Below are 6,889 nucleotides of genomic sequence, written 5' to 3' on the forward strand. Positions count from 1 at the left end.
CTGTAGTAGAAGCTCTTCATTCTAGTGTTCCTTATCTGTGACAAACTGCAGCAGTCCAGCATCTCTGAAGCAATCCAATGCTTCTTCTAGGCAGGGCAGGCCAGCTATAGGTTCAGTGTCGAGGCGCATATGTGGAAATTTGCGCCTTTGATTGTATAAGACGCAGGAATAGTAGTTGCGCTGCTGATAGCTCCAGAACCGATCTGATGAAATGCGAGGTTTGGTATAAGGGTTCTTGGCGCTGTTGAAGAAGGTGTTATGTGCCACGAAGCCATTCACATTGAAGACCCCAGGAGAAGTTGCATTGCCTGGGAATCGTGGAAGTCTTGGCTTGGGCTTCTGGACAAAAGGTCTGTGCTGGACATGATAGTCAAATTGGGGACCCGCAGCAGGTGGAGGAACTAGAATGGGCCATCGAACCATAACAGGCTGACCACGATCAAATGCCAGCTCAATGGTGTGAGGTCTTGGAGGTGGAACAGGAGCATTGGCATTGTCGTTGACATGGGCTTCAGGGGCCACATTGGCTTCAGGTGCTTCAGCAGTTGCTTCAGGCGCTTGTACTTCTGGCACCGCAGTAGCTTCAGGCGCCACATTAGCTTCAGCCACGACAACGTCATTGGCTTCAGTGGTGATGTTGGTGGCCGCCTCAGGATTGTTAACCTCCACTTCAGAAGCTGGAGGGTCGGACACGTTCTCCTCGAGAACAACATCTTGGTGGGACGAGGGTGTAGCAACTCTTTCTGCTTCAACTCTTGGTTCTTCTTCTTCATCGGCTGATGCAGTCGGAATATCTTCAGCCATTTTGGCTTCAGACTCAAACACGTGCATAGTGGGAGTGACTTGGGGCCTTGGTCCTTTGCGAAGCCTGCGTAATGCTGGCGACGCTTGTGGAGATGGAGTGTGCTGAGTCTCAAAGTCATCGTCATCTTGCACTGGTGAGGTGGCTTGTGGTTGGGGAGAAATTGGGGTGTCTTGTCGTTGTGGGTGATCATCCCACGATGCATCCTGAGCAGTTGGCGTCAGAGGACGACCAACGCTGATGAGTTCGCTATGCGTGAGCACAGGCGATGATACCAATTGGTGCTTGATCTGAGGAAGGACTTCATCATCTTCAACATTGTCGTGAGGACCAATGTCTTCAGCTGCGATGGGGTCAAGAGCTGGATTGTCTTCAGCTTCAGGAGCCTCTGGGGAAGCAGGCTCATGAACTATTACTTGGCGGTCTTGATTTTCAGACGCAGGACGAGCCACTGAGATTGGCTCGACCTCAAGGGGCTCTTGGGAGCAGCCCGGTCTCTCTTCTTGGTTTTGCGTTTCTTAGTTGGAGGAGCATCATCAGTGTTGGCCTTGGTTTTGCGCTTTCTGGCTTCAGCTTCAGCTGCCCTTGTTTTCTTCAGTTCTGAAGCCACTGTGGGGACCTTAGGCTTCGAGCCTGTCATACTAGCTGGGAAGACAAGTGGATGTACTTCCTGCCTTGGTGCTTTGGGTTCTGCCACAGCTGGCTTCTTCTTCTTCTTGGCCGCCATTCTGGGGTCGATGTCTGGTCGCCCCAAGGCTTTGCGCTTTTCAGCGTCATTGTATCCCTGAACACATTTAGCAGCAAGATCCTTCATGCGCTCACGAGAACCTTTGGCTTCTTCGCGTTTGGTTGGTAATGCTTCCTTAAGCTCATGCATCATGGTCTGGAAGTTCTGAATGTCTTCAACATTGAGATTGGCCATATGCTTCTTGAACTGAGCCTTCTCATAATCTATCTTATGCTTCAGCTCAACAATCTTCTGAGCTAGAGCCAGCTCAGCAGCAATGGCTCCGTGGAAGGCGACGCTGAGGCCAATGGGAAGCTGAAGATCATCAAAGCTAACATCTGGGCTGTCAAACCACTCATCAATGAATATGTTGATGATTTCAACATCAAAGAGAGGAAGGTCATTGAAGATTTCTGCCTCTTGCTTTCTCTTGATCAACTGCTCAAGAGTGTCATCACCAAGATCGTCGTCGCTGGATAGATCAATGGCATCATTGTCATTTCGCAGAACAGCAGCAGGGGTCAGTGCTTGGCTGGTGGGTTGCATGGGCATCTTCACTTTGGAGGGCTTGGAGATGCGTGACAGATCTTCAGACTACACACTGTGTTCAGGAGGTGCAGTGGCCAGAGGCTTCACCCGTGAAACCTTGGGTGCAGGGGCAGGCTTCAAAGCTTTAGGCTTCTTCAGCTTCTCTGGCTTCGGTGGTGCAGGCGCTTCATCAAATTCAGCGTCGTCTGTAGGTTGATCCAAGACTGCCCCTTGAACCATAATATGAGTGATGAGACCTTCCAGGTTGTAGAAGGGCCCAACAAGATTGGGTTCAGCTTCGCATGAGCCATCGGCACGAGGAGCAGAGGGAGCTGGATTGAAGTCTAATCCCCGCGACTTCTTATTTTCTTTGGCCGAGTTCCTGGCAAACTGAAGGTTGTGCTTGAACAGATTGTCGTCACGACACCATAGCAATGACGATGGTTTTGCATCTGCAGGCTGTGGTCCACGGACCATGCAGGGATAGAAGCCTTGTTCAATGGCTTCAGCTCTGGACCTGGATTGAAGATTTTTGTATATGATGTCTCCCCACGGTCGCTTGATGGCATTCTTCTCAGCATACTCATGGGTCACGAACCTGTACTTGAACCATTGTTCTGCCCAATATCTTCGAATCCATTGGATTCGAGTTTTCCGCTGATTGTAGTCCTCCTCTGGATCTGTCTTGTACAGCTCATAGAGGTCAGGAGGCAGACCTCTTCAGGTGTTACCACGACGCTGTCTGCCATTCTTCCTTGCAGATTTTTCTGGTGCCATGAAGTTTAGACTGAAAGGCTTCAAAACTGTCAAAGTCTTCTGTCTACTGGTCAGACAAGAACTGGCTTCAGGAGAATTTATATGATGCTGTAAGAATTCTGCAAATGAATGGAGACTATGAGAACCAAGGGATTCTCCCACGGACATGTACCTGTGACAGCATTAAGGTGCGAGGGAAGGGGAAGAGGTCATATGCATTCTCAGAAGATTTTGAAGATAAATCAGTTTAGAAGACATTGACCTCATAGTGCGAAGACATTCACTCATAGATAGAGAGTTGGTTCCAGATTTGTACGAATCCACGAATAAGTACAAGTGAGGAATATAACTACTTTGTGAAGCATAAGTGAACATACTAGGCATATTATGAGATGCAGTATGAAATAGATCTAACTTGTGTGAACAGAAACTGCTTGTGGTAGAAAAGGATGAATCTATCGGATCAAAGAGACTGTAAAAAGGAGGTTTTATTTACCACACGAGGAACTGCTAGACGGAGTGGGAGAGGAGGCCGAGCAGTTTGATCTTCCGTGCCCTAACTTGGCGACGGAGGACACCTATGGCGACGGCGGAGAAGACGATGTCCGCGGTCGGCGTGAGGACGGCGTCGGTGAGGTCGCGGCAGCTAAGCGCTTCGTCACCGGCGTCGTCGAGGGCTAGCGGTGGTGCTAGGGTTTGTGCGAGAGTGGAATAAAGGATAATGACTGGGTGAGGCGTGTATTTATAGGGACATGGACGACACATCGTTACACAGGTGCCCCTGGTGGTTCACATCTGAAGGACACGTGGCTATCATGCAACACATCGGAGGTTGTTCCATGTTCCCACGCATGCCTGGATTGTCGGGTGGTCGTTCCCACTGCTCTGGGTTTCAGGTGGAAGGATTTTGCATTGAAAATGGATTAATGTTTGTCTCTGTTCTTCTGCTGACAAGGATGCAGATAAGACATTTTGACAGTGTTAATAGAATGCATATGATTTGGATAGACAGACTTAGGAAAGAAACATAGAGGGGTTAGGGTCCGATCACATTCACTTAGTTCAAAAGATTCAGCAAGAAGCCATAGCTATAAGTGAATGCTGTAGAGGACAGAAACCAAATCAGTACGTTGAAGATAAACATGAGGTCATGTTAACATTGAAGACAAACAGAAAGCAAAGAAACTGCAAATGTAACGCCATGCGAGAAACACTTCTTACGGAAGAATTTGGCGGTGGCGTTACCCACCGTATAGGAAGTATTAGACCCAGACACGATGCACAACTATCGTGGCGCTCCGAAGTCAAATTCCATGTTAATGTATTCACACTCAGAATGCAAGTCTTCATTGGTTGAAGACATACGTTACTTTGTGTGTTGCACATCTAAGTCATCAACATGCACAAGTGTTAGGAAGTGTGCCTGATCACAGGACATTTGAGGATTCCAAGATATTTAGCTCACACCGTAACTTGCAAAACCTCTTCTCATCCAAGGGCTTTGTGAAGATATCTGCCAATTGCTCTTCAGTGTTGACGTGTATGATATCAATATCTTCCTTCATAACATGATCTCTAAGAAAGTGATGACGAATTTCAATGTGCTTTGTCTTCGAGTGCTGAACTGGGTTGTTAGCAATCTTGATGGCGCTCTCGTTGTCGCAGTAGAGTGGCACTTGCTTCAGATGAACGCCATAGTCTTTGAGTGTTTGCTTCATCCATAGAAGCTGAGCACAGCAAGATCTAGCAGCAATGTATTCAGATTCAGCAGTGGAGAGAGATACACAGTTCTGCTTCTTTGAAGACCAACATACAAGTGATCGTCCCAGAAAATGACATGTGCCTGATGTAGACTTGCAATCCACCTTGTCACCAGCATAATCAGCATCCGAGAATCCAACTAGATCAAACTCTGACCCCTTTGGATACCATAATACTAGTGTTGGGGTGTGAGCCAAATATCTAAGAATTCGCTTCACAGCTAAGTGATGCGATTCCTTTGGTGCCGCTTGGAACAGGGCACACATGCAAACACTAAGCATGATATCTGGCCTAGATGCACATAAATAAAGCAAAGAACCAATCATGGAGCGGTATACCTTTTGATCAAACTCTTTACCATTGTCGTTGGGACCCAGATGGTGTTTAGCTGGCATTGGCATCGTGTAGCCTTTGCAGTATTGCATTCCAAACTTCTTCAGGCAATCTTTGAGTTATTTCTCTTGAGATATGAAGATGTCGTTGCGTTGCTGTCGTATTTGAAGACCAAGGAAGACCTTCAGCTCACCCATCATGGACATCTGATATTGCTCTTGCATCATATCCAAACTCTTCACTATATTTCTGGTTAGTGCAGCCGAAGATAATGTCATCCACATATATTTGGCACACAAATAGTTCACCATCATATGTCTTCATGAAGAGAGTGGGATCCAGGGAACCAGGTTTGAAGCCTTTGCTCTTCAGGAAGTCTTTGAGCGTGTCATACGAAGCTCGAGGGGCTTGTTTAAGGCCATACAGTTCCTTGTTGAGCTTGTAAACCATGTCAGGATGTTTTGGATCTTCAAAGCCAAGCGGTTGTGCAACATACACTTCTTCTTCAATCTTGCCATTGAGAAAGGCGCTCTTCACATCCATTTGATACAGAAGAATGTTATGATGATTTGCATAAGCCAGCAGTGTGCGTATAGCTTCAAGCCTAGCCACAGGAGCAAATGTTTCATCGAAGTCAATTCCTTCAACTTGAGTGTATCCTTGAGCAACGAGACGAGCTTTGTTTCTGACAACTTGACCATGCTCATTTTGTTTGTTGCGATATATCCATTTAGTGCCTATGATATTGTGCTTACGAGGATCAGGACGCTTGAACAGTTCCCATACATTATTCAACTCAAACTGTTGAAGCTCTTCTTGCATAGCTTGAATACATTCAGGTTCCATGAAGGCTTCGTCAACTTTCTTGGGTTCAGATATTGAGACAAATGCAAAGTGCCCACAGAAATTTGCTAGTTGTCTTTCCCTTGAATGAGTGAGTGGACCTGGTGCATTGATGCTATCAATTATTCTCTCAATCTGTACTTCATTTGCAACACAAGGATGAACAGGATGAAGATTTTTCTCTTGCTGATCGTTGTCATCGTTAGAAGGATTGTCGTCAGGCTAAGCATTGTCTTCAGGTTGATCCGGTGCAGAGATGATGAGTTTCTCTTCAGGATGAGCTTCAGACAGTATGATTTCTCCAGTTCCCATGAGTTTGATGGTTTCACTGGATGGAACTTCATCTAGCACATTTGGCAGGTGCTCTCTTTGCGAGCCGTTAGTCTCATCGAACCGCACATCCACAGTTTCAACCACTTTATAGGGAAAGAGGTTCAAGACTCTGTAGGAGTGCTTGAATTCAGTGCCATTGTCACTTTTGATGTGCTTGATCTTGATGCCATAGTTGTTCATGGCTCGATTGGCGAAGCGTCTGAAGACATCCCGCACTTCAGTCTTGTAGAGGATTATATGCACCCAAGTATATCTTGAATAATCATCAACAACGACAAAGCCATAGAGACAAGCAGTAGTAGTAAGATTTGAGTAGTGAGTGGGACCGAAGAGGTCCATGTGGAGCAGTTCGAAGGGTTGAGTCGTTGTCATGATTTTCTTCAAGGGATGCTTGGCCCTCATCATCTTTCCTACTTCACAGGCACCGCATAAGTGATCCTTCTTGAACTTGACGCCCTCGATGCCTATGACATGCTTCTTCTTTGCAAGAGTGTGCAAGTTCCTTATGCCAGCATGCCCTAGCCTCCGATGCCAGAGCCAGCATTCCGAAGCTTTTGCTAGAAGACATACGGCAAGTTGTGGTCCTGCTAAGAAATCTACCATGTACAAATCATCTTTCCGATACCCTTCAAAGACTAGAGAATTGTCAGATTCCATTAGAACAAGGCAACGATATTTTCCAAATATCGCAATCATGTTTAAATCGCAAAGCATTGAGACAAACATTAAGTTGAAACCAAGGGATTCAACAAGCATTACTTTATCCATGTGTTGATCCCTCGAGATTGCAACTCTACCTAGACCCA

This window comes from Triticum urartu, chromosome 3 (assembly GCF_003073215.2).
Source record: "Triticum urartu cultivar G1812 chromosome 3, Tu2.1, whole genome shotgun sequence".
Lineage (NCBI taxonomy): Eukaryota > Viridiplantae > Streptophyta > Magnoliopsida > Poales > Poaceae > Triticum > Triticum urartu.